This window comes from Scylla paramamosain, unplaced genomic scaffold (assembly GCF_035594125.1).
Source record: "Scylla paramamosain isolate STU-SP2022 unplaced genomic scaffold, ASM3559412v1 Contig19, whole genome shotgun sequence".
NCBI classification, from domain to species: domain Eukaryota; kingdom Metazoa; phylum Arthropoda; class Malacostraca; order Decapoda; family Portunidae; genus Scylla; species Scylla paramamosain.
In genome coordinates, this window is record NW_026973684.1 from 600,001 (window position 1) to 627,808 (window position 27,808).

Below are 27,808 nucleotides of genomic sequence, written 5' to 3' on the forward strand. Positions count from 1 at the left end.
ACAGCTGAGTGATGATGCCACGTACCATTTTACAAGAGAATTTGCCTCGCTGGGTTGATGCCACGTACCATTTTACAAGAGAATTTGCCTCGCTGGGTTGATGCCACGTACCATTTTACAAGAGAATTTGCCTCGCTGGGATGATGCCACGTACTATTTTACAGGAGTACTTTTAATAGCCGGCGTAATGTTTTCGTGCAATGCTTGTTGGTAAATTACCTGCTTTTTAATGACACTTGTCTTGTTATAACACGCTGTGATACTCAACACTATTTCTCTCTCTCTCTCTCTCTCTCTCTCTCTCTCTCTCTCTCTCTCTCTCTCTCTCTCATAATAATAATAATAATAATAATAATAATAAGAGCGAGAGAGAGAGAGAGAGAGAGAGAGAGAGAGAGAGAGAGAGAGAGAGAGAAAATTTCTTCTCTCTTTTCTCTCTCTCTCTCTCTCTCTCTCTCTCTCTCTCTCTCTCTCTCTCTCTCTCTCTCTCATCACTACCACCATAATAATAATAATGATAATAATAATAATAATAATAATAATAATAATAATGATAATAATAATAATAATAATAATAATAATAACACGCACAGGTGGTGCATCACAGCGTCAGACTCACAGAGGATGTGTAGCCGAGGCAATGACACGTGGACGGCGCTGATGGCGGCCAGAACCTCTTGGGCGTCTTGGTCACACACGGCCAGGCTGAGCACCCCCAGGTCCCGCCACTCCTGCAGCAGCTGTGTGCCGGCACCACTTAAGTGACCCATGAACTTCTCAAGGTGACTCCTGTAATGGCCGAGTGTTGTGCACCTGTGTGCTGCCTGGACACACACACACACACACACACACACACACACACACACACACACACACACACACACACACACACTACTTATATGTTTATTAATTTCTTTATTCACTGTTCCATAATAGTATTGATAAAGATAACTCCTCCTCCTCCTCCTCCTCCTCCTCCTCCTCTTACTCCTCCTCTTCCTGTTCTTCTTCGTCCCCCTCCTCCTCATCTTCCTCTTATTCCTCGTCTTTTTGTTCTTCTTCCTCCTCCTCTTCATCTTCCTCTTCCTCCTCCTTTTCTCGCCTTCCTTCTAGCTCTCCTTTTCCTCGTCTTTTTGTTCTTCTTCCTCCTCCTCTTCATCTTTCTCTTCCTCCTCCTTTTCTCGCCTTCCTTCTAGCTCTCCTTTTCCTCGTCTTTTTGTTCTTCTTCCTCCTCCTCTTCATCTTCCTCTTCCTCCTCCTTTTCTCGCCTTCCTTCTAGCTCTCCTTTTTCTCTTCGTTCTCTTATTCCTCCTCCTCCTCCTCCTCCTCCTCTTCTTCCTACTACATCCTTATCAGCCTTACATCTGTAGTATGTGAACTGATGAAAACAGTAAATTGCAACAATGTAGTGAACTATCTACATATAAATGATTTAATCAATGACTCACAGCATGGCTTCCGAAACAGACGTTCTTGTCTAACTAATCTTCTTGATTTCTTTAATGATATTTTTACCATTTACGACGAAACAAAGGCAGTAGATTTAGTGTATCTAGATTTTCAAGAAGCTTTTGACAAAGTTCCGGCTACTAGCTAAATTGAAGTCACATGGTATAAATGGAAAACTTCTCAATTGGCTGTCTCAGACTGGCTGTCTGAGAGAAAGCAGCGCGTTGTTTTAAATGGTACATTTTCAAACTGGCGAGAAGTTTTAAGTGGTGTACCACAGGGATCTGTGCTCGGCCCTGTTCTTTTCCTTATTTACGTTAATGATATCGATGAGGACCTCACCTGTAAAGTATCTAAGTTCGCTGATGATACAAAAAATAATGAATAAAGTAGTCACGTCAGAGGATAAGCAGCACTGAACTGTGGTTCAGTGCTGCTTTCTTTTGTTTGTTACTCATCCTGCCATAGTTGGCTGTCGAGCCTTGAGGGAGGTTGTCAAGGTAGTCAATGTGGGACTGGCCTGGCGGCGTGGCGGGGGCGTTCAGCGCGCCGCGCTTCAACACGAAGGTCAAGACGTCCTTGCCTGCGTTCTCCATCAGGAAGATGAGCTTCGCGCGACGGACGCAAACTTTCGGAGCGGCGGCCATGGTGGAGGGCTTGGGACACAGTTCTTCTCGCCAGCAGCCTGCAAAGAAATTTCCCAAGTGAGGAGCAGGGCAGGAGAGACGTGGTTTGCAAGGCTCAGTGCGGGAGGGAGGGAGTTGAGCCTTGAAGTGGCCGGCCTGAGCACCGGGATGTGGGGACAAGACAAAGAGGTGGATGGGAGTAAGAGACACTATGGCACACGGCATGGCACGTGTGTTGTGGCCAAACCATTTGACAAGACAACACGAGGCAAGACTTGACTGTGTGTGTGTGTGTGTGTGTGTGTGTGTGTGTGTGTGTGTGTGTGTGTGTGTGTGTGTGCAAGTAAGTAAGTAATTAAGTAAGTAATCAAGTAAGCAAACCTGTATAAAGTATTTCAAGGTGTACATACAATACACAGTCACGTGAGCCGAGGCTCTCTGACGGTGTATTGTACAGTAGAGCAGAGGGCAGGAGTGCAAACAAATTATAATGTACAACAACATAATGAACTGTACTGTACAGCGGCAGTACCGCGCTGCTACAGAGAAGATAAACACTAATACAAGTGTCTCACACTAACTTAATAATAATAAAATAATGATGATAATAACAATAACAACAAGAGTAGTGATAACAATAATACTAATAACTACACCAACAACAGCAGCAACAACAACAACAACAACAACAACAACAACAACAACAGCAACAATAATAATAATAATAATAATAATAATACCAATAAGAATATTAGTAACAAATAATAGTAACTAGCATTAATAAACATAATTATTAACTAATACTGGTAACTAGGGCAACAACAACAATAAATACCAACAACAACAACAACAACAACATCATCAACATAATAATAATAATAATAATAATAATAATAATAATAATAAAAGTAATAATGATAACAGCAACAAATGCGATGACTGCAATAAATAGCATCAAAATCACAGCTTTTGTTGATGAAGTGGTTACTTTTTAACCTGTTGTTTGTTTGAACATTTTATCAGTTGTAAGAAAAACTTTGTCTATCAAGAGGCAAACTGTTCACAACAATTTTGGTCCAACTTGTCACACTGTTTGTGAATAATATTGTTGTCAGTATCGCACAAATAAGGTTAACGTTGTTACTTCTCGTGTGAGAAACATTTTCTGCCAATTTGAATATTGCATTATGTCCAAGATTTTGATGTATTAATAACAATGTGAAGTACTTATGAATGAAGGGAAGCCTGCAAATACTGAAGGCTGAGGAAGCTTTGGATGCAGACTCTTTACGGAAAATGTACAGCGAAGAATTTTATTTTGCCGTCTTGTTGCTTTTGTTAAAAAGACGGCCATGTAGATGCCCATGTAGGAAGGCAGTGCATGAGATGTGGGCAGCGTGAAGTACACTGCGTGTCACCCACTGCTTCACTTGTTACATTACCCACAATTCTTTTTGAAATGCCAGCTGTTTGAGAGACATTTAAACATATGTGTGTGTGTGTGTGTGTGTGTGTGTGTGTGTGTGTGTGTGTGTGTGTGTGTGTGTTTGTGCGTGCGTGCGTGCGTGCGTGCGTGGACCGTATGCATTTTTGGCAATGATTTCTTTGGCGGAAAAGATGCCCACCAGTACACAGTGGAGTGGTCTCCCCTTGTTTCACAGGACGTGGACTCCAGCTTGAAAAGACTCCTCGATAAAGTTCATGACATGTTCAGTATTTGCCTCCCTATTAAGTATATAGATGTTTCACACAAAAGGCTCCAAAACCCACACATTTCTCAAACAGTAATCAACTCGACAAGACCCAAAAATCAGTTGTACAGAGAGCTTCCTAAACCGTAAGCTCCGCCCTCTGTTCCGGTGAGGATATAGACAGGCGGACAGATGTGGATGCAGACAGAGACAGATAGGTAGACAGGTAGATAGACAGATTGTGTCCAGTTTTTGTGGTATATAGTCTTGCCTCGTTAGTGCCTCATTTTCTACTTTCTGAGTGTGTGCAGTAGAAAACACAGTGAAAACAATTACAAGGAAAGAAAAGAGTAAGTGTACTCACCTCAAGAGTGCAGGTGTGTACACTCCGGGAGACGGGAGGAAGGAAGGCGCGAGGCGGGAGGTGCCTGTGGGGAGAGACACACTGTGCTTCATGCTCTTACATTTATACTCCACAAGCACAAGTCTGTATCTGTGTACATCTATCTATCTGTATCTATCTGTATAAACAGAGACAGAGAGAGAGAGAGAGAGAGAGAGAGAGAGAGAGAGAGAGAGAGAGAGAGAGAGAGAGAGAGAGAGAGAGTCATCCAAAAATGTACTCACTGTTTGACTCGCTATAATTCTTTTTTTTTTTTTTTCAGAAACAGTTGGCCAAAATAATAATGGCAGAAGTAAGACTAAGCTTTGAAGAAAGAACATGTCATAAAGTGTTACTGGAGGCACGAAAATGTCAAAGAAGTGCAAAGACAATTCACAAGACACTTTGACAGGGATCCACCAAGGTGACGCGCCATTGTTCGCATCACAGCTAAGTTTGTACCAGATGGAACTGTTCACGACCTTCATAAGCATGCGTGTGTAGTAGTAGTAGTAGTAGTAGTGGTGGTAGTGGTAGAGGTAGTATTCATGATTTCTCACTACTACTACTACTACTACTACAACTACTACTACTACTACTACTACTACTACTACTACTACTACTACTACTACTACTACTACTACTACTGTTGCTATTACTACTATGTGAATATTAATATTAATGCCTTAAGAATTGTTGCAAAAACAGTTGCAGTAGTAGCATTTATATTTGTAATAGTAGTAGTAATAGTAGTAATAATAGTAGTAGTAGTAATTGTTGTTATATGGTTATTATGATTGCTATCAATAATATCACACACACACAATAGTAGTAGTAGTAGCAGTAATAGTAGTAGTAAGAGTAGAAGCAATAGTAATTTTAATAATTTAGTATAATTTAATTATTTAATTAATTTTATTTATTTATTTATTTATTTTATTTTATTTATTTTATTTATTTTTTTGGTGGATATGAGTGTGTTCGTTGGTTGAACAAGTCCCTGTATATTAAATAGACTTTTGTGTGTCGCTCAAGTACCGAACGGCCTCGAAACACTGAGCCAAAGGGATGCCGCTCAGCCTGCAGCCAGTGTGGCGGCGTATCTTGTGTGGTGCGCGTGTGTATCGCATTGTGTTCCTCCTCATAGACTTAGTGGTGGTCAAGATAACCAGGATTGGCCAAGCCCTCCCTGAAGTGTGCTACCAGTAGTGTACCAGGTGTGTTGAGTAGCCGCCAGGTGTACAGCCACACGTGTGTTGTGTACAAGTGCATGTTGTGTACAGAAAGATCTCCCCCCTGTTTTATAAGACCCATAATGCCGCTGGCCGGGAAACTACACTTGCCACCATCTCAGACAGGACGCCATCTTGTTGTGTAAGTCCGAGACGCCTCCTATCACCCCAATCTCTCCCTCCCCACCACCCGCCAGCCACTCCTTCCCACTTCCGCCAGCAGCAGCTACTGGCCGCCCACCAGCCAGCAGCCCCTTCACGGCCACTACCTGCCAGCACGCCTTCCTGCCCTTACCCCCTCCCACTCCTTCCTCCCCTCCCTTCAACCCACTCCTTCCTAACCGGCATTCGCCACCCACTCCTGCCAGGCCCCTACCAGCAACCCACTCCTTCCAGCTCCCCGCCTGCCATCCTCCCCTTCCCGCCCCCCACCCACCATCCACTCCTTCTGGTCCCCACCCGCCTCACGCTCCTTTCCCCTTTCCGCCGCCCACACAGGAGCTGCTCTCCTCGCTCCCTCCCCCCACTCATGACGTCACGGACGGCGGTGACAGTGACTGGCTGGTGTGAACCGCACCTCACACTCGCTCTACCTAAATGCTACTACTACTACTACTACTACTACTACAATTACCAGTGCCACTACAATTACTTCTGTTACTACTGCTGCTACTACTACTAATACTACTAATACTAATACTCGTTCTACTTCTACTTCTACTACTAATACTAATATTAGTTCTACTACTACTACTACTACTACTACTACTACTACTACTATTTCGATAACTGTTACTACTACTACTTCTACTAGTACTACTACGACTATTATTATTATTGTTACGACTACTCATACTACTATTTTGACTTACTACTACTACTACTACTACTACTACTACTACTACTACTACTACTGCTACTACTACTACTACAACTACTACTTCCTTGCAAGCCTCCCTGTCCGCTTTACCGTCATTCCTTGATTCATATTTTTTAGTATTTTTATTTTTATTTATTATTATTATTATTATTATTATTATTATTATTATTATTATTATTATTATTATTATTATTATCATTATTATTATTAGTGTGTGTGTGTGTGTGTGTGTGTGTAGGATTACAGATAAAAATACTATTCATGGATACCGTAATTTATTCACAGAAATAAATAAAAAATCTTACAGTGCACTCTCTCTCTCTCTCTCTCTCTCTCTCTCTCTCTCTCTCTCTCTCTCTCTCTCTCTCTCTCTCTCTCTCTTGTGAGTCAGTCAGCTGTTTTCAAGGTCGCTGGGCCTCGCTGCCCTCCTGCCTGGCTTGTATGATGCCACGTTGCATTTTACAGGAGTACTTTTAATCACCGCAGTAATGTTGTCGTGCAATGCTTGTCAGTAAATTACGTGCTTTTTAATGCCACTTGTCTTGTTATAACACACACACACACACACACACACAGTTGTTTCCCTGCTCTCTCTCTCTCTCTCTCTCTCTCTCTCTCTCTCTCTCTCTCTCTCTCTCTCTCTCTCTCTCTCTCTCTCTCTCTCTCTCTCTCTCTCCATCCTCCACCCGTGTATCCTCCTCCTAATAGTAGTAAATCTATTATTATTATTTTTATTATTATTATTATTATTAGTAGTAGTAGTAGGAGGAGGAGGAGGAGGAGGAGGAGGAGGAGGAGGAGGAGGAGGAGGAGCAGCAGCAGCACCAGTAGCAGTAGCAGAAATAGTAGTAACTGTGGTAGAAATAATAGTAGTAGTAGTAGTAGCAGTAGTAATAGCAGTAGTAATAGTAGTTGTTGTCGTGACCTCCTCCTCCTCCTCCTCTACCTGCCCCTTGCTTCCTGTCATCTCCCTCTCCGCCACGCTCGCAGCAACGTCACGCCACCCGCTAAGGCTGCTTGCCGTCACCCACTGTTGTCTGTTTCCCTCCTTCAAAATTGTGTGTGTGTGGCTGCCGACATGAGTGTGCATTGTCACCAACACCATCACTGTTACTTACCGCAACACTCTTTCCTCTTTCACTACAAAGGAAAAACAAACTCACACAAAGGACACTCTTTTCTGCCGCCATGGCCTGCTACTACTACTACTAATACTGCTACTACTAATACTATTACGATTATTACTGCTACTTCTACTACTACTACGATTATCACTGCTACTACTACTACTAATACTATTACGAGTATTACTGCTACTTCTACTACTACTACGATTATCACTGCTACTACTACTACTACTACTAATACTATTACGAGTATTGCTGCTACTTCTACTACGATTATCACTGCTACTACTACTATTACTGCTATAACTACTACTACTACTACTACTACTACTACTACTACTAACTACTACTACTACGATTATGACTACTACTAATACTAGTAGTACTTCAACTGCTGTTACTGTTAATACTACTGCGACTACTGCTACTACTACTACTACTACTACTACTACTACTACTACGATTGTGACTGCTTCTACTACTACTACTACTAATACTAGTACTACTACTACTACTGCTGCTACTACTGTTAATACTACTGCGACTACTGCTACTACTACTACTACTATTTCTACTGCTACTACTACTACTACTACCACCACGACCACCACCACCACCACCACTACCACCACCACCACTACCACCACCACCACCACCACCACCACCACCACCACCACCACCATTACTGCTACTACTTCTATTACTACTACTCATAATAATAATAATAATAATAATAATAATAATAATAATAATAATAATAATAATAATACGAATACTTCTACTACTGCTACTACTGTCAATACTACTGCGACTATTGGGACTACTTCTGCTATTACTACTACTATTACTACTACTACCACTACTACTACTGCTGCTGCTACTAGTACTGCTACTACTAGCACCACTACCATTACTACTACTACTACTACTACTACTACTTTTTATGAAGGAAGGACGCTGGCCAAGGGCAACAAAAGTCGAATAAAAAAAAAGCCCATTGAAATGCCAGTCCCATAAAAGGGTCTAAAGTGGTAGCCAAAAATTGAAGGATAAGTGTCTTGAATCGTCCTTCTTGAAGGAATTCAAGTCATAGGAAGGTGGAAATACAGAAGCAGGCAGGGAGTTCCAGAGTTTACCAGAGAAAGGGATGAATGATTGAGAATACTGGTTAACTCTTGCATTAGAGAGGTGGACAGAATAGGGGTGAGAAAAAGAAGAAAGTCTTGTGCAGCGAGGCCGCGGGAGGAGAGGAGGCATGCAGTTAGCAAGATCAGAAGAGCAGTTAGCATGAAAATAGCGGTAGAAGACAGCTAGATATGCAACATTGCAGCGGTGAGAGAGAAACTGAAGACAGTCAGTTAGAGGAGAGGAGTTGATGAGACGAAAAGCTTTTGATTCCACCCTGTCTAGAAGAGACTAGTACTACTACCACCACCATTACTACAGCTGCTACTACTACTACTACTACTACTACTACTACTACTACTACTACTACTACCACCGTTGCTACTACTACTACTACTACTGCTACTACTACTAATACCACCACTAGAACTATCACTACTACCACCATTACTACTACTACTACTGCTATTATCACCACCATTGCTACTACTACTACTACTACTACTACTACTACTACTACCACCTCCATTATTACTTCTGGTACTACTACTACTACAACCACCACTACTACTACTACTACTACTACTACTACTACTACTACTACTACTACTACTACTAGTACTACTACTACTACAACTGCTACTACTACTCGTACCACCACCACTACTACCACTACCACTACTATCCCTAGCACCAGTGCCTGTATAATAGTCATCAGGTGTCACGGTGTGATGAGAGGAAGCCTTAAAAAGGAAAAACAAGTGTCTGTGTGGCAGCTTCGGCCTGACACACTGAGGCAGAGTCAGACACGTGCACAGTGTGAATACAGTGTGTGTAAGGCAACGCCAATAAACACTTCCTTGCCTCTTCACACACACACACACACACACACACACACACACACACACACACACACACATATTGTCATAAAATATATTTTTATAGAAATATTTTTTGTTCATGGATTTACTGGAAGAGTATTGCGATGAGAACGTGTAGGAGAACCAGATGTCCACACACGCAGAGAGAGAGAGAGAGAGAGAGAGAGAGAGAGAGAGAGAGAGAGAGAGAGAGAGAGAGAGAGAGAGAGAGAGAGAGAGAGAGAGAGAGAGAGAGAGAGAGAGAGAATGCAAACCATCACTAATATAGTATTTAGGTTAATTCAGTATCTCTTTAGTTAACGTTCAAATACCACATTATCTGTAATTCATTGATTTGCAAGATGGCCGCCACTCACTCCTTATCGAGCACCAATATTGTGAGTAGCGACAAGTGGGAAATGGGACGCCATTTTGTTCCCAGGCAAACGCCGCGCGCCCCCTCGCTGCCAGCCGTGCCTGCTCTCATGTCTCTCTCTCATGTTGAAGACACCTATTGTACAGTAAATACTGGCCCATACTTTCTCTCTCTCTCTCTCTCTCTCTCTCTCTCTCTCTCTCTCTCTCTCTCTCTCTCTCTCACACACACACACAAACATAAATGAGAAAGAGAGAGTGGGGAAGCAGAAAGAAGTGAGAGCGGAGGAGGAGTAAGACGAGAAGGATAAGGAAAAGGAGGAGGAAGAGGAGAAAGAGGAGGAGAAGGAAAAAGGGGAGGAGGAGGAGTAGGACGAGGAGAAGGAAAAGGAGGAAGAGGAGGAGGAGGAGGAAGAGGAAGAAGAAGAGGAAGAGTAAGACGAGGAGAAAGAAAAAGAGGAAGAGAAGTAGGACGAGGAGAAGGAAAAGGAAGATAAAGAGGAGGAGAAAGATGAGTATGAAGAGAGGCAAAGAAGGAAGAGGAGGAAGAGGAGGAGTAGAGGAAAAAAAATAGTAGGAAGAAGAAAGAGAGAGAGAGAGAGAGAGAGAGAGAGAGAGAGAGAGAGAGAGAGAGAGAGAGAGAGTGGAAAGTTGATAGATTCATGGTTCCTCTGGTCTCTCTCTCTCTCTCTCTCTCTCTCTCTCTCTCTCTCTCTGTTATTGCTTTAGCACTACTACTACTACTACTACTACTACTACTACTACTACTACTACTACTACTATTATTACTGTTACTACTACTACTACTACTACTACTATTATCGAATAAATAGATTAATGCATAATACATGCAATAGTAACAATCAAAACAAACAAAAGGGCCAAATGACATGAATAAATAAATAAATAAATAAATAAATAAACAATAAAACACAAAGAGAACAGACAACCGCCATCACCATCATCACCACCACAAGCACCACCACCATCACGACCCAAGCACCAATACCTGTCTCACTGCTCACCTTAATATAAGTATTTTCTCCCCCACACACACAACCAACTTGCCTCAAACCAATATTCTCAATCACTAAACACAACCACCACCACCACCACCACCACTGCCCTCGTTCGGAAGTATGTGCGTGTTCGGCTTCTTGACTTTGGCTTCGTCTTCGTCTGTTTATAAGAAGCGAGGCCGGAGTGTATGGAGAAGGATGAAGGAAGGGGAAGGATGGGGCAGGGAGGTTAGGAAGCGTGGGACACAAAAGGATACTGAGGATATTGGGGGGTGGGTAGGGGGATGAAGGATATTAGGAAGGCAATGTTATTTTGGCAAGGAGGAGAAGGAGGAGGAAGAGGAAGGAGGAGATAAAAATGTAAAAGGGATGAGGAGTAAACGGGTTAAAGGAGAGGAGATATGAAGGAAGAAGTGATGGAGGAATATGCTGAAGGAAAGGTTGAAAGAAGGAAGGAAGGAAGGAAGGAGGAAGCAAAGTTATTGATTTTTTTCTTTGTCCTCTTTGCTTGACATTCTTTTTTCTCTCTCAGCGATCTATTTTCTTTAAGAACTCTCTTAAATATTTACTACACACCGACACACTTGAGAGAGAGAGAGAGAGAGAGAGAGAGAGAGAGAGAGAGAGAGAGAGAGAGAGAGAGAGAGAGAGAGAAGGGCACTCCAACACCCATCATTACTTCTCTACTCGTACTTACTCTTCTTTCTTCTATAGCGCTTTCCTCCTTCTCCTCCTCATCTCCTTCTCTCGCGCCTTCTTCTATTTTTCTTTCTCCTCCTCTGGCTTTTCCTTTTACTTCTCTTCCTTTTCTTCCTCTTCGTATAACCTTACCACCACAACCGCCGTCGCCACCACTACCGCCGCCGCCCAGCTGATGGTCCTGTCCCGAGCTAAGGACGGTCACCAATGATTACTCGTTTCTGGGACAATCTTGAACCGCGTGTTTGCTCGCTTCATCAGGTTACTGTCCCCCTAACGAGACTGTCCCCCCAGACCAGACCAGCCTTTCGTCTTACCAGCTCCTCTCCTCTAACTGAATGTCTTCAGCCTCTCTCTCTTCCCCGCAATGTCGCATCTCCTGCTATCTTCTATCGCTATTTTCTCGTCAACTGTTCTTCTGATCTTGCTAACTGCATGCCTTCCATCCTCCCGCGCCCTCGTTGCACACGACTTTCTACTTTTGCTCACCCCTATTCTGTCCACCTCTCTAATGCAAAAGTTAACCAGTATTTTCAATCTTTCATCCCTTTTTCTGGTAAACTCTGGAACTCCCTGCCTGCTTCTGTATTTCCCCCTTCCTATAAATTGAATTCTTTCGAGAGCGAGGTCTCAAGACACTTCTCTCATTTGTGTTAAACTTTTTTGGCTCTTTCTTTTCATAGGTATATATTTTGTTGCCTTTGACCAGTGCCCCTCTTGCATAAAAAGTCCCCTTCTCTATTACCTCCCTGGAAACTGACTTCGATTCTCTCCATCTCCATCCCTTCCCCACGAGCCCCACCACCCCCACTCTCTCTCTCTCTCTCTCTCTCTCTCTCTCTCTCTCTCTCTCTCACCAGGACGGTCCCAGGAGAGCAGAGTAGGTCATGTTTTGTTACAATCAGTGGTATTTACTTCCTTCCTCTGATGCTGATGGGGAACAAAAGTGTCCCTCGATGTATTTTTCCCGTGGTGTCTAATTGGCGATGGGGAAACAAATCAGTAGGGAAGGGAAAAAAAAAACTAAGGAAAAGTTGAACTGATTAATTGACGGAGGGAAGAAAAGAGGGATGAAAAAGGTTTAGGAGGAAAGAAAATGGGTAAGGAAGGAATACTTAGGACAATGAGGGCAGATGATGGAGATGAGAGAAGCTTGTGTGAGGGATCAGAGAAGGAGGAAATGGGAGGGAATGGAGGAAAGAAGGATGGGACAGGGAAGAAAGGACGTAAGAAAAGAAGGGAATGAAGAAAAAAGGGGAAGATAGGAAGAAAAGGGTATAGAAAAGGAAAATAGTATAGACAGGAGGGAAAATACAAGAAAATAATAATGAAGAGAGGAAATGGAGAAAAGATGAATGGAAGAGGGAGAAAAGGTGCAGAGAAGAGAGAAAATGGAGAAAAGAAGGAAAAGACAGGAAAAAAGTGCAGAAGAAAGGAAGGGGACGGAGGAAAGAACTGGGACAAGGAGGAATGGGAAGGAAAAAAGGAAAGAGGAATGGGGCAAGGAGGAAAGAGTTTAGGAAGGGAAGGGAAGGAAAGAAAGAGAAGGAGAGAAGGATGGGATGGGAAAAAAGGTTTGAGAAGAGTTTCAAAGACAGATAAAAGAAAAATTTTAAAACTTATTAAACAATGCATATGTAAATTTAAGTTTCTCTCTCTCTCTCTCTCTCTCTCTCTCTCTCTCTCTCTCTCTCTCTCTCTCTCTCTCTCTCTCTCTCTCTCTCTCTCTCTCTCTCTCTTGGTGCAAATTAAATGCCGTTTAATGAAATCGCCAATGATTGCTTATCTTTAGACCATTACTCTCATTTTATGCTCGAGTAAAAAAAAAAAAAAAAAAAAGAAAAGAAAAGAAAAAAGCTTAATTAGAAAAGTTTGGTGCTCATAACAGACGCTTAAGGCTTGTTCATCTTTACACCAAGTTATCTTTGGCAAATCTGTTTTTCATGGCTTTAATTAAACTTTTTTATTTTATTTTATTTCCTGGGGGTGCGTGTGAATGACTTAAACACACACACACACACACACACACACACACACACACACACACACACACACACACACACACTTTATAGACAAAATGACGAATCACACACTGCAAAATACACGAGTAACAAAATTTATACAAATGAATAATAAAGAAAGTAACACATAGAACTGAAACACATATCTGTCTGTCAATTGTCTAAATAAAACTACAATGTCATTTTTTTTTTAGGTAGAGAAATAGGAGACCTGAAAGGAAGAAAAAAAGAAAAAAAAATAATAATAATTATAAGAAGAAGAAAACTCAATTCTTTCCTGTATGATTGAACTTTCCAAGAACGACAAACGGAAAACACTCATTTAACACTCAACGTGAACCTTAAGTGTCGGTCTGTGTGTCTATCTGTGCGTGCGTGTATGTGTGTGTGTGTGTGCGTGTGTCTGTGTGTGTGTGTGTGTGTGTGTGTGTGTGTGTGTGTGTGTGTGTGCGTGTGTGTCTGTTTGAAAGGCGACAATCATCCATCATTTCCACGCTTCAGACAAACGGATGACTTGACAAGCCTTTCTGATTGGGAGAGCGAGGGCCAGAGTCAGGGAGGCGAGGAAATATAATGACAGACGACCAAGAGGAGGAGGAGGAGGAAGAGGAGGAGGAGGAGGAGGAGGAGGAGGAACGGAAAAAAAAACTATCAGTTTTCTCAGATTTTTCAGTGACGTTTTACAACTTCAACTCCTCCTCCTCCTCGTGGTCCTCCTCCTCCTCCTCCTCCTCTTCCTCGTAACTACCCGCCATTTTAACCACTAAGAGAGAGAAAGAAAAAAATACTTCAACACAAAGCCTTTCACTGATCTATTCTCTTCCTCGTCCTCTTTCTCCTCCTCCCCCTCCTCCTTCTCCACCTCCTCCTCCTCTTTCTCCTCCTCCTCCTGTTCCTCGCGTTGTTTGAAGAGCCGTGCAGACGGACACTCAATAAGATAAGAAAAGGATGTCTTGGACTTTTTCTTCCCGAGTCTTTTTCTAAACCCTCCTCTGTGTGTCCTTCTCTCTGTCTCTCTTTCTCTCTCTCTGTCTATCTGTCCGGCTGGTTGGTTATATTGCTGGAGAAGGAGGAGGAGAAGGAGGAGGAAAAGGACGAATACAAAGGAATACAAAGAAAGTCCAAACAGCAACAGAGCTCCTTACTAAACTGTTTCGGTAACTATTCTACGCTATTAGTGGGAGAGACAGGATAATACAGACGCTCCTCCCCACCACTCTCATCACTCTAACCAATACTGCCCAGAAAAAAAAAATGTTGTATAGGAAAACCACATGAATTTGAGAGGAAAGTAATGAAGAATTAAGTCTAAGAGGAGGAGGAGGAAGAGGAGGTAGAAGAGGAAGAAGAGAGAGGGAGAGAGAGAGAGATAAAAAGCTACTCCAATTTCACTTGTTAATCGTTAAGACTGTAAAGATATGTAACAGGAGGAAATGAGAGGCAAGGGGGGAGGGAGGAAGGTAACAAGAGATAAATTAGAAGAAAGGAAGAGTAAAAAAAGAAAGACAGGTAGGAAAAGAGGATGAGAGGCAAAGAAGAGAAGGAAGAGTAAGTAAAGAGACAGGTTAGCAGAGAGAGAGGAGGATAATATGAGAGAGAAGTAGAGATAGGCAAGGAAAGGGAGTAAGAACAGAAAGGAAGAACGGAAAACAGAACAGGAGAGATAAGCAAGGAAAGGAAGATAAAGAAGAGGAAGGAAGATAATAAAGGCGAAATTAGAGGTAGGCAAAGAAAGGAAAGAAAGGAAAAGAAAGGAAGAAAGGAAAAGAGAACAGGAAAAATAAGCAATGGCAGGAAGAGTACGAAGAGAGAGGAAGATAAGAAAATATAGAAATTAGAGGTAAGCAAGGAAATGAAGAGTAACACAAGAAAGAAGAAAAGAAGAGAAATGAGAAGAGGTTAACCAAATAAAGAGATAGATAGAAATATATATATATATATATATATATATATATATATATATATATATATATATATATATATATATATATATATATATATATATATATATATATATATATACAGAGAGAGAGAGAGAGAGAGAGAGAGAGAGAGAGAGAGAGAGAGAGAGAGAGAGAGAGAGACAGCTAATCATGGAGAAAGAATAGGAAAGGGAGTAGCAAGATTTCCACAGCCTTTCGTTCAAAATCATCCTAATTAAACGCTGCCACTTTGCCACTTAAGCAGTCAAGAGGGGAAACTGACGGACGGAGCTTTTAAACCTCTCAAATCCCCGCCACTTCAAGTCACACGCGTCGCAGGTCAAACGTAGCAAATCAAGTGGAAGCGAGGCCCTTTGCACCAAATCACTTGACCTCCATCACACGGACGCAAATGAAGGAGTTAAACAGAAAAAAAAAAAAGACCAGAATCTATTAGTCGGAACTTGAAAGGCTGAAGGCTAAACATAGACGCACCCTTGACTGGGCCACTGCGACACTGCCTCTCCCAGTAATCAAGATGAGAACGGGAGGGAGAGAAGTGCAAGGAGACGATGAGGAAACCGACACGTGGATGGGAGGCTTGGGGGAGAGAGTAGGGTAGCATTGGTGTGTTGGGTATTAGTACGAGACAAAAAAATGAGGAAAGACAGGCGTGTGGAGTGAGTACGAGTGACTGAAAGACTTGGAGGGGTTGGGGAGTGTCTGGAGATGGTGGAGATGAACAAGGAGTGACAGGGTTTGACAGGGAGTGACTATAGGAGTGCTTTGGAGTGATGAGGAATGAAAATGGGAGTGATTTTGAGTGTTTTGGAGTGACGAGGTATGAAAATGAGAGTGATTTGGAGTGTTCTGGAGTGACGAGGTATGAAAATGAGTGGTTTGGAGTGTTTTGGAGTGACGAGATATGTATGAAAACGGGAGTGATTTGGAATGTTCTGGAGTGACGAGGTATGAAAATGAGAGTGGCTGGGAGGCTTCTGGAGTGAGGAGTATAAAAAAAAATATGAGTAATGCTCTACAAACGGTTTACAAATAATAATTAGTTTCTATAGAGGATTATTTGATTTTATAAAATAATTGAATATTTCAAACATAATATTGTTAAAGGAAAATAACATAATATAGAATTAACGCTTAAAAAATTCTAGCCAATAAAATTTAAAGTTATTACATACCAAAACTATGAAATAATAAAAGATAAAACTAACTAATAAAACTAACCTCATTAAAAAAGTTGCTTATTGTTAATCAACGACTTAAAAATACAAAAATATAAAATAAATAAAACTGCCTACATAGCTAAAAGTCATAAAAATGATAACACAACACTTGACTAAAATAATATCACACAAAACGATCGACATGCCGATGATTTTGCATACAAGTGTGTTAGCCACATTTGCCAAAAATAAGTTAGTGGTGGTATATACATATATATATATATATATATATATATATATATATATATATATATATAGAGAGAGAGAGAGAGAGAGAGAGAGAGAGAGAGAGAGAGAGAGAGAGAGAGAGAGAGAGAGAGAGAGAGAGAGAGAGAGAGAGAGAGAGAGACTAATAAAAGTATTTCTTAACCTGAAAAGAAAGAAAAAAGCAAACATTAGATGTGTGCAGTGTGTCATCCTTCGTGGCTTACCCAATGTTTCCTGACGGCGACGCGCGAGGCAGGCGAGGAGAGAACCAGAGATGAAGAGAAGGATGTCGTGTGAGGGGAGGGAATGTTTCTGTTGCTACTGCTGCTGTTGTTGTTATTGTTGTTGTTGTGTTGGTTATGTGTTGTACTGGCCTAACAGGACACCCGCGTAAGCTCAGTAACACAGTCAAGCCACACAGACGGCGGTGTGCCCTTTGCTGTAACACTTCGGAACCTACAAGGCGGTGGTTTGGATTCAGTTTTGCTTTTCCTGGGTTTTGTTTGTGCGTCTCCAAACAAAGGCCACGAGAAGCAGAGGTGTGAATCCAAACGACTGCTTTGTAGTGATGCGCTCCGTGTTAGAGCAGAGGTGACGCCCTCACTGTGACTGACCGCTGGCGTCCTACGAGGCCTGCACGCAACACACCACCTGCACAACAACAACAACAACAGCAACAACAACATCTACCACTACTAGCAGCAGCAGTAGCAGTAGCTGTAGCTAGGAGTTCAGGACTGGCGCGTGGCCGTAAGGGGAATCTTCCTTTGAGGGAGGAGCAACAGGTGACCTGAAGTCTCATGTCCTCATGGCCTGGGCTGTCTTGTTCATGCTCAGCCTGAGGGCCTGACCTGTCACAGACCTGCCCTCAATGGCTTGGCGGCGTGGTTGGCAGGGTGGTTGGCGCCACCCTCAACCCATATACCCACCATTGCAGAACATGGCGGCGAGGCACTGCTGCTTTCACTTCACCTTGCCTCCTGCAGGGCTGAAGTAAGGCACAGCCTGGTGTGATGTAGCGGTGCACGTCAGCACCTGCACGAGGGCGGCCAGCGCCACCTGCCTCCTGAAGACGGCCACCCCGTTCGCCACGCAGCGCATAGTGACGGGGGTCTGCCGTCCTCCCCAGCAGCCCAGGCCCATCTTGGCTACCTGGGCAGGACTGAGGGTTCCGCTCCCCCCAATGGAGAAGGTGAACGAAGCACTGCGGCGCAGCACCCGGCCTGGGAGGGGACAGCCGCACACTCGCTGAGTCACGGGGCAGCCTCAGCCGCGCGGGGACACGCAGACAGTTGTTCTGTTGTTTCGTTGTGACGTCTGTCCGAAAAAGAAAATCCTGTTGCGTTGTGGTTCTGCGCTGAACAAATTTCATGGATGGAGTGAATGAATGAGTGTGACATCATGGTGACTCCCTCACCTGCACACACACCTGAGGGCGCCACAGTGAGGCTGTGACGCACACGCCGCGCACAGAGAGAAACAGAAAGAGAGAGAGAGAGAGAGAGAGAGAGAGAGAGAGAGAGAGAGAGAGAGAGAGAGAGAGAGAGAGAGAGAGAGAAGGGACAGCGAAAAAACAGAAAAAAAGGAAAAAAACAGGAAAACGAAAAAGGAAATAAAAAAGGGAAAAGGGAAAAAAAGATGTAGGAAACGAAGCATTTTTCCACCACACGAGCGCAGAAAATGAAGACATAATATCCGTCCATTTTGTATCATTAACCTAACCACGCTGGCCTGCCCTAGATAGCGGCTAAATTTACCGTTAATGTACAGTACTACACATCCATTGTATTACCTCCTGCACTTTACTACTAACCTACACCCTCCCTGGTACCGCGGCTAGTGTAAACAAAGGCCACACACCGCCAAGGCCTCGTCCTCTAAATATTTAAAACGATCTCCCAAAACCTGCTTCTTTTTACGTGCAGTAGAAGAATGGTATAAAAAGATTGCGTAAGGGAAGCCATAAGGAAAATGTTTTGGCAGAATGCTATAGTGTTTTTGCTTGGTGTAATGGAGACTTATTTTCTTTCTCTGTCTTCCTTTAAATATTTAACACGATCTCCCAGAACCTGATATTTTTTTTTTTTTCAGTACAGCAGACGAATGTTGTAGAAAAAAATGACATAAGAGAAACTATAATGGAAGAATGGTATAGTTTTGTTGCTTGGTGTAGTGGAGACGAATTATTGGTAGTTTTTCTCCCTGTGGCTTCTGTTCGAACAAAGAAGATCTGGTATAGAAGAGTTGCATTAAGAGAAGCGAATAAAGAAAACGAAAAAGAAGATTAGACAAAAAAAGATTAGGCAGATTACACAAAAAATAGACAAATTAAACAAAAGACGATTAGACAGATTAGACAAAAGGAGATTAAACAGACTAAACAAAAAAATAAATTAAAGAGATTAAACAAAAGAGGATTAGACAATTAGACAAAATAATAGACAGATTAGAGAAAAGATTAGACGGAGTGGACAAAAGATTAGACAAATTAGACAAAATAAGATTAGACAAAAGTACACATACGGATGACGGGTGAAAATATGTAAAGTACCTCCATACAGACACTGCCACGTGAAGACCTAAGAACTTGAAGCAACTTCCCTAATTTTTTACGTTCTCATGTTCACCTAATCTCTCTCTCACATATCATCCCTCGACCTGATCTAATTTTAATCCAATCCAATCCTATTCAGCCCTATCCTATCGCATCCAGACCCCCAGTGAGGTCTTCCCAGTCCTTAACCCCCTCCCCCCACACGCGCACAGCCAGCCCTTGGGAAATCAGGGCTAAGGGACGACTGTAGGAGAGTCTTCTTATGGTACAGTAGGAGGCAGAAATCCTACTCTCTCTCTATCTCTTTCTCTCTCTCTCTCTCTACTCTTTCCCCCTGATTTCTCTCTCTCTCTCTCTCTCTCTCTCTCTCTCTCTCTCTCTCTCTCTCTCTCTCTCTCTCTCTCTCTCTCTCTCTCTCTCTCTCTCTCTCTCCTCTTCCTTCGTCCTAATCTTTCGCCATTCTTCCTATTTTTTTTCCTATTCTCACTTTCCTTGCTTCTCTCTCTTTTCCTACTCTTGTTTTTTGTGCATTCTCTCTCTCTCTCTCTCTCTCTCTCTCTCTCTCTCTCTCTCTCTCTCTCTCTCTCTCTCTCCTTACCTCTCATTTCCTCCCTTCACATATCTTTACAGCCTCTCCCCCCTCCTTTCCCCCTCCTCTCTCTTGTGTACACCTCTTTCCCTCTCTTTCACACACCTTCATATTCTGTCTTCCCTTCCTTCCCTCCTGTCCTTATCTCCCTCCCTCCCTCCGCCCATCCTTCATATGTTTATCTCCTTTCCTTCCCTCCTTCACACTTTCTTATCTTCCTCCCTCCTGCATGCTCTCCTCCTCTCCTTCTAACTTGACGCGTAAGGAAAAAGAAGGAATGTATTTTTATTATGCTGGGACGAACATTTTTAAAACTTCTTTCTTTTTCTTCAGTTCTTCCTGTTTTTTTTTTCTTTTTTGGTTCATGTTTTCATTTCATTCGTAATATTATCGTTATTGCTATTTTTGTTATTCATTATTGTTATTATTACATGTTGTCGTGATTATCAAAACGGCTTCACCATCACAAACGACAACAACAAAAGCAACAACAACAATAACATCAACAACAATAACTGGTACCCCTCCTATATAAAAACAAAAGCAACAACAATTACTACTACTCTTACTACTACTACTACTACTACTACTACTACTACTACTACTACTACTACTACTACTACTAGCACTCCTACTACTACTACTACTACTACTACTACTACTACTACTACTACTACTACTACTACTACTACTACTTTCACTACTACTACTACTTTTACTACTACTACTACCGCCACTACCACTACCACCACCACTACTACTACTACTACTACTACTACTACTACTACTACTACTACTACTACTACTACTGCTGCTGCTACTACAAATAGCATAAGAAAAATTAGCAGCAGAAAAGAAAAATTCGCATCAGAAAGAGAGAGAGAGAGAGAGAGAGAGAGAGAGAGAGAGAGAGAGAGAGAGAGAGAGAGAGAGAGAGATTGCTGTTTTCCATCTTATTATGATTTCTTGCACGCCATCAAGCTTCCTTACACCTACTTTTCTCCCTCCTCCTCCTCCTCCTCCTCCTCCTCCTCCTCCTCCTCCTCCTCCTCTTCCTCTCTTCCCTCTCCTCCTCCTCCTCCTCTTCCTCCTCTTCGACACAACACGGCTGCTTCATCATTCAGGGAGCGGCGCCCCCACCTTAGGAAACCCTAGATATAAGAACATAAGAACATAAGAAATAAGGGAAGCTGCAAGAAGAGACCAGGCTTACACGTGGCAGTCCCTGTTACACGTGGCAGTCCCTGTAGATATGACCACGAGAGTACTGATACGGGTGGGAGGAGAGGGGAAAGATGGGGGGGGTGTGAGAGAGAGAGGGATGTGCTTAAGGGAGCGAGGAGGGAGAAGAGGAGAGGTAGGAGTAAAAAATATGTTTGTTATTCTCTTCCACTGCTGAAGGAAGGAGGAGGAAGGGAAGATGGAGGACGAAGAAGGAGAGGAAGAGAGAGAGATGGAGGAGCAAGGAGAGAAAGGGTGATGTGGGAGGAAGGAGGGAAGAGAACCGTAAGTAGGTGGAGGAAAAGATTGGTAGATTTTTCTTTATCTTTTTCTCGTTCTCTTTCGTTTGTCTGCTTCCCTGTTGATTAACTTAGTGCTCTCTCTCTCTCTCTCTCTCTCTCTCTCTCTCTCTCTCTCTCTCTCTCTCTCTCTCTCTCTCTCTCTCTCTCTCTCTCTCTCTCTCTCTCTCTTATATATACCACTGACTCACCTTTCGTTTTCTGATCTTTTGTCTCACATTCTACAATTCTCATTCACTTTCTTTCTATCTCCTTCACTGCTTTTGCTCTACATTTTCTCTCTCCTTCAGTCCTCCTTTCCTTTATTTTTTTCTCTCTTTCAATCCCTCTTTATCATATTTCTTTAATTTTCATATTTTTCATTCTTTCTTTTTTCTTTTGCACATGTCTGGTATCTCTTTGTAGATTACCTCCTTTTCTTTCCTCCTTCCTTCTCTTCTCTCCGTCTCACCATCTTCCCTCCCTCCTATCCCTGAATCTTCCTGTACGTTCTCCCTTCTCTCCCTTCCTTCCCTCTCTTTCTTCCCTCTCTCCTCTTCTCTCCCTGCTTCCTGTCCTTCCTTCCCCTTCCTTCCGTCCCTCCTTCATCATTCTCTTTCTTCCTTCCTTCTTCCCTTCTTTCCTTTACGTCCCTCCCTCCCCCTTTTCTTCCCTTCCTTCTCTCTATCCTATCCTTACATCTTTCCTTTTCGTCCTCCCTCCCGCCGTTCCCTCCTTGGATTTGCGACTCCCAGACCACAACAGGCGCTGCAAATGTCTCACTACGAGCCGAGAAAACCTAATGATACCAACTTCTGAAGGAGTTTTCGGTCCGTTCTGTTCGCTGGAAACTTCGTGGAATCTGTTCTTGCTTACAAAACACATCACTCTTCCACTGTTCGTCCTTTCTTCTTCCCCGAACTTCCAACTACAAAGTCGTAACTCGTAACTCTTTCTCACGACCACTTTATGTTACTAATCACTCGCTAATTCATCGTAAACTTGTGTGTTTCTTCCTATTTTGTACTTTGTGGTTTTCTTTATTTAATCTTTTTCTCTCTTTCGTTCTTTTTTTCTTTTTTTTTGCTTTTTCCCGTTCTTTGTCCATAGTTTTCTGTCTCTCTTTCCTTCTTTTCTTTGTTGTCAGTTTTTTTGTTTTTCACACTCACCCCTCACCTTAAAAGCGGCAGCCTGAGGGGTCACACACACACACACACACACACACACACACACACACACACACACACACACACACACACACACACACACACACACACACACACACACACACACACACACACACACACACGGCCACAAAGCGACAGGACGCCAATAACTGTGAGCCCTTCCCCTCTTTTTCCCCTCCTCGTACACACTGTTCCCCTCACTTGCCTCTTATTCCTCTCTTCATCACCTATTTTCCTATCTCCCTTTTCTGTTTTCCCCTTTGTGTTAAATGTTTTGTCTTGTGTCCCTCTTCTTTTTTTACATCCTTTTGAGTTTTTTTTTCCAGAAGATACGAGTATATATAAGAAGTAACCCTGAGAAGAAGAGGAGGAGGAGGAGGAGGAGGAGGAGAAGGAAAAAGAGAGGAGGGAATCCCAATCAACATGAACACTTTAAAACTCTCACTCGACTTGGTGATAATAAAACAATAAAAACTCAAGTCTCAATTTTCTGCGAATGAGGAGGAGGAGAAGGAGGAGAAGTAGGAGGTGGAAGAGGAGGAGGAGGAAGAGGAGAAGGGAGGAGGAGGAGGAGGAGGAGGAGGAGGAGGAGGAGGAGGAGGAGGATGAGAGCGAGAACAGTGATAGCTAGGAATAAACAGTGAATACTAAAACAACAAGATAGACGATGAGAAAGACAATGAAGAAAAGGAAGAAGAGGAGGAGGGAGAAGAAGAAAAGATTGAAACATCCTCAAACATTTTATCATACTTGCAGATTATTTACATTGTGACTATTTAAAGTACATGAAGAAAATAAGGTGCCAATAGTCCATATAAAGCATTTTTTTTTTTTTTTATTTGGCCAAAACAACAACAACAAAAAAAAAAAAAAGAGAAAATAAGAGGAGAAAGAGGAGGGGAGGAAAATGAAAACGACGAAGATGGCAAGGATGAGGAGTGAACAGAACAAGGAGGAGAAGAGAGACGATGAGAGAAACAAGGAAGATGAGGAGGAGGAGGAATAAGAAGAAAAAAAAAGGAGGCTGAAAACGATAATAGCAACGAACAGTACAATGACAGAAAAGACAAGAAGAGACGATGAAACAGACAAAGAAGAGGAAGAGGAGGAAGAAGAAGAAGAGAACGAGGATGAAAACGATGATAAAGATGAACAATAAACAGAAACAATGAAAAAAAAGACAAGGAGACGATGAAAGAGACAAGGAAGAAGAAAAGGAGGAGGAGGAGGAGGAGGAGGAGGAGGAGGAAGACAGGAAGAAAGAGGAATCGCTGCTCTCTCACAGGTCGTTTGGCAAATTGATTGAGGCTGGAAATCGTGATATGATCTTTCTCCCTATCCTCTGTCTTCCTCCTCTCCCTCTCCTTCCTCTCCTTCCTTCCTTTCTCCCTCCATTTCTTCTTCTCCATGGAACAGAGACCACCACCATCACCATCTTTACCTCATTCCCATCTTCCTCTATCTCCCTTTTCTCGTTACCTGCCCTCTTTTCTCCCCTCTCTCTCTCTCTCTCTCTCTCTCTCTCTCTCTCTCTCTCTCTCTCTCTCTCTCTCTCTCTCTCTCTCTCTCTCTCTCTCTCTCTTCGTCTCCCTTTCTCGCCTTACCGCGTTGATACGTCTCTTTGAGCGTATATGTCCCTTCTCGACGTTCCTTTTTGCTTGGGTCAAAATAGGAGGAGAAGGAGGAGGAGGAGGAGGAGGAGGAGGAGGGATGCATTTAGTCCTGTTTCTGAGGGTATGTCTGCGGAAAGTCTTCTCCAGTAGTAGTAGTAGTAATAGTGGTAGTAGTAGTAGTAGTAGTAGTAGTAGTAGTAGTAGTAGTAGTAATAGTAGTAGTAGTGGTGGTGGTGGTGGTGGCAGTGGTGGCTGTGATAGTGGTGGTGGCGGTGATGGTGGTGGTGGTGGTGGTGGTGGTGGTGGTGGTGGCGGTGGTAGTGGTAGCGGTGGTGGCGGTGGGTGTTGGTGGTGATGGTGGTTTAAGGTTTCTATAAGGTTTTATAAGGTTCAGTACAAATATGAAAATGCATAAGGCATATTCTGCCGAGCCGAAGCTCCCTGGCAGAAAGACGATGAAGTTCGGGTGATTCACTCAGCACTGACTGGCAACACACAAATAATATAGGTGATTATAATTATAGAAGTAATAATCAGTAAATTTGACAATATTTTTATAATAAAAGAGCAAACTAGTAACAAAGAAAATACATAAACATAAATACCTTGAACTTTCTTTTGCTATTATATGCTAAAGAACCATTTTTAAATTATAGTTGTAGAAAGTAATGGCAGGTAGAATCAAATCATTATTTGGTGGCGGTGGTGATGGCAGTAGTAGTCCTAGTGGTGGTGGTGGTGGTGGTGGTGGTGGTAGTGGAGGGTGGTGGCAATAATGATGTGTGTTGCAGAAGGGCTGTGTTTCCTTGAGAGAGTGAGTACGAGTCTCTTGCAGTACCAGTAGTAGTAGTAGTAGTAGTAGTAGTAGTAGTAGTAGTGGTAGTAGTAGTAGTAGTAGTAGTAGTAGGAGTCGTAGTAGTAACAGTAGAAGTAGTAATAGTGGTAGCAGTGATGGTGGCGGTGGAGGGTGGTGGCAATAATGATAATGTGTGGTGAAGAAGGGTTGTGTTTCCTTGAGGGAGTGAGTACGAGTGTCCTGCAGTACCAGTAGTAGTAGTAGTAGTAGTAGTAGTAGTAGTAGCAGCAGCAGCAGCAGCAGCAGCAGCAGCAGCAGCAGCAGCAGTAGTAGTAGTAGTAGTAGTAGTAGTAGTAGTAGTAGTAGTAGTAGTAGTAGGTGGTGGTGGTGGTGACAATAACGATAATGCGTGGTGTAGTAGGAGTGTTTCTCTGAGAGAGCATGAAGAATGGAACAATTGGACGGAAGAGAAGAGAAGAGAAGAGAAGAGAAGAAGAGAGAAAAGAAGAGAAGAGAAATAACGAAAGAAAATGACTAAACATACATAACATACACACGTACATACGGACAATGCGCGCTGGTCTATTGTTACGTCATCGTCAGCAATATCATCGTCATCATCATCATTATCATCATCATCACGATCATTGTTGTCACCATCACTATCATCATCACCATCATCATTATCTTCTTTCACACACACACCACACACACACACACACACACCGAGAGGCTCTGGAGAAGTTTGGAAGGGGACTACTGCATCATCCACGTCTCAGACACATGCTGCCGCCTGACGCGCCTCGCCCGATCCGTGCCACCAGACACCACAACAAGATAACGCCCCTAAAGGCGCCGCGCACGGACCGATACAGACTCAATGCGATTCCCACCATGGTGCGAGCCATCAATCAATAGTCCCTTCTAGATTAGACTTACCTGTAGCATTAATGTTAAGTATTTCCCCATCCCCTATGTACATTTTCACTTTGTTAACTGCCTAAATAATAAACCGCTTATTATTATTATTATTACACACACACACACACACACACACACACACACACACACACACACACACACACACACACACACACACACACACACACACACAGTTGTTTGCTCTCTCTCTCTCTCTCTCTCTCTCTCTCTCTCTCTCTCTCTCTCTCTCTCTCTCTCTCTCTCTCTCTCTCTCTCTCTCTCTCAGACGCTGTCTTGTGATATATTATTCTTTTCATTGAATTATTTTTTGTTCATGTATTTCCAGAAAGAGTAATGTAGATAGATAATGACAACAAGAGAGAGAGAGAGAGAGAGAGAGAGAGAGAGAGAGAGAGAGAGAGAGAGAGAGAGAGAGAGAGAGAGAGAGAGTCTACTTAATACAGGAGTTGGTGAAGGCAGGAACAGACTCATATCCACGAAAAAGAACTCTGAGCTCTTTCCATAGGGGACGGCCGGCTGTCTCCAGAGACCAGCAGCAGACTGCACAGTACACACACACACACACACACACACACACACACACACACACACACACACACACACACACACACACACACACACACACACAAGTATTTCCCCATCCCCAATGTACATTTTCAGTTTGTTGACTGCCTAAAGAATAAACCGTTTATTATTATTATTATTATTATTATTACACACACACACACACACACAAACACTCGCTGTACAAGTGTGTTTTCTAAGCGTCGCTTTCTTGAATTTGAGTGAGGCACGCCTCTTCCTGTGGCACTTACAGAGAGCCTAACTACTAAAAGAGTGGCCAGTGGCGGTGCGTGTGTGTGTTTGTGCAGGAGGAGTACTCACCTGGAGACGCAACACTCCTTTCCTGACGCGGCAACACACGCACAGGGCGGTCACTGAAGGATTACAGGTACAGCGTACAAAAAATTTACAACACCACTTTCGGGCACAACACAGGCAACACTAAACAAAGGAAAACATGTCTTATTTTTTATTCTGGAAGCAGAGAGAGAGAGAGAGAGAGAGAGAGAGAGAGAGAGAGAGAGAGAGAGAGAGAGACAGAGAGAGAGAAAGAGAGAGAGATAAAAGATAAAGCGAGAGGAAGGGGTGGAAGAGAGAGAGAGAGAGAGAGAAAGAGAGAGCTAGATGAAGCGAGAGGAAGGGGAGAGAGAGAGAGAGAGAGAGAGAGAGAGAGAGAGAGAGAGAGAGAGAGAGAGAGAGAGAGAGCGGAAAAAGATAATCACTTGTTTGTCTGCCTCTCTCTCTCTCTCTCTCTCTCTCTCTCTCTCTCTCTCTCTCTCTCTCTCTCCTCCTCCACACCTAACTACTACTACTACTACTTTTTTTTTTTTTTTTTATGTAGGAGGGACACTGGCTAAGGGCAACAAAAATCCAATAAAAAAAATGCCCACTGAAATGCCAGTCCCATAAAAGGGTCAAAGCAGTAGTCAAAAATTGATGAATAAGTGTCTTGAAACTACTACTACTACTACTAACGCTGCTGCTACTACTACTACTACTACTACTACTACTACTACTGCTACTATTACCTACTATTATCTTTATTCTCCATCAGATTTGCATCAACAACCACCACCACCACCACCACCAGCATGGCAGTAGTAGCAGGAGTAGTGAATGGTCACACGTATGTGGTGACTTCTTGGACTATCAGGCTGCCCTTGTAGTGTGTTGGACTATCGGTCAACAAGGAGACCTGAAAGTTACGT

The 27,808-nt window shown here is 42.8% G+C and overlaps 1 long non-coding RNA gene across 2 annotated transcripts; it reads right to left on the reverse strand.

Moving 5' to 3' along the window:
- Positions 1–1,612: 1,612 nt before the first annotated feature.
- On the reverse strand, positions 1,613–27,064 carry LOC135097419 (uncharacterized). Of its 2 annotated transcripts, none has more exons than XR_010265688.1 (3): positions 26,922–27,064; positions 4,131–4,194; positions 1,613–2,134 (listed from the first exon to the last, which is right to left on the reverse strand). It is a non-coding gene; the product is annotated as an uncharacterized LOC135097419 (long non-coding RNA). The 2 variants fall into 2 exon arrangements; XR_010265687.1 differs by lacking the exon at positions 26,922–27,064 and adding an exon at positions 11,464–12,493.
- Positions 27,065–27,808: the final 744 nt, after the last annotated feature.